Raw genomic sequence first — 683 nt, forward strand, 5'->3', positions numbered from 1 at the left:
TATCTGTCGTTTGGATTCTTACTGTTTTTTTCTCTTGTACATAGTGTTTATATTATATTATATTATTTCCCTACTCTTACTGTTTTTATACTGTTTTTTCTCTATCCACTTTGCTGCTGTAACACTGGAATTTCCCCATTGTGGGACAAATAAAGGAATATTTTATCTATTAGGGTGCAGTGAAGGGATATATAGTTGTTGAATATATGTGACACAAAACATTAAATATTAAAGTTAAAGAAACATCATCACACTGTGTTAACAGACAACCATCACCTAAATACCCCAGACTTTAGTCTTAAAGTTTTTACATTGTTGTAAATTTCATATTTTTACATTTTGGACTCTCAAAAGGAGCTGCATACTGTATCGACAGCCTTATAAAGTTCCCATCTATGGTTGGTTGCCACAAACGTGCCTTGAATTGCGATACTCCCGGCGGTCCCTGAACGCAGCCGCAGAGGAGGAAGGAACCCTGGCAACGCTGTCACAAAGCTAACGTTATCAGTGCTAAGCCCCTGAATGCATCAGCTTTGTCAACATGCACCTCAGTGTTTATCCAGGCGACCTACCAATTGATATTTACTTGGTAGCTCCGTCAAAAGCGTGTTAACAAATTTACAATGGTATTTTTTAACGAGCCAAGCTAGCCCAGCTGGCAAACACTTTTTTTTTTTTTTTTT

At 37.3% G+C, this 683-nt stretch overlaps 1 protein-coding gene across 1 annotated transcript in view; it reads left to right on the forward strand.

The window, feature by feature from the left end:
* Nucleotides 1-454: 454 nt before the first annotated feature.
* Nucleotides 455-683, forward strand: part of dtx2 (deltex 2, E3 ubiquitin ligase) — a gene marked incomplete at its 3' end in the record, with an annotated part of 14,819 nt that continues 14,590 nt past the window's right edge. Inside the window, 1 exon segment of the mRNA XM_035667035.1 lies at nt 455-683.

Source organism: Morone saxatilis, unplaced genomic scaffold (genome assembly GCF_004916995.1).
Source record: "Morone saxatilis isolate NCDOM2014 unplaced genomic scaffold, NCSU_SB_2.0 Contig20, whole genome shotgun sequence".
NCBI lineage: Eukaryota > Metazoa > Chordata > Actinopteri > Moronidae > Morone > Morone saxatilis.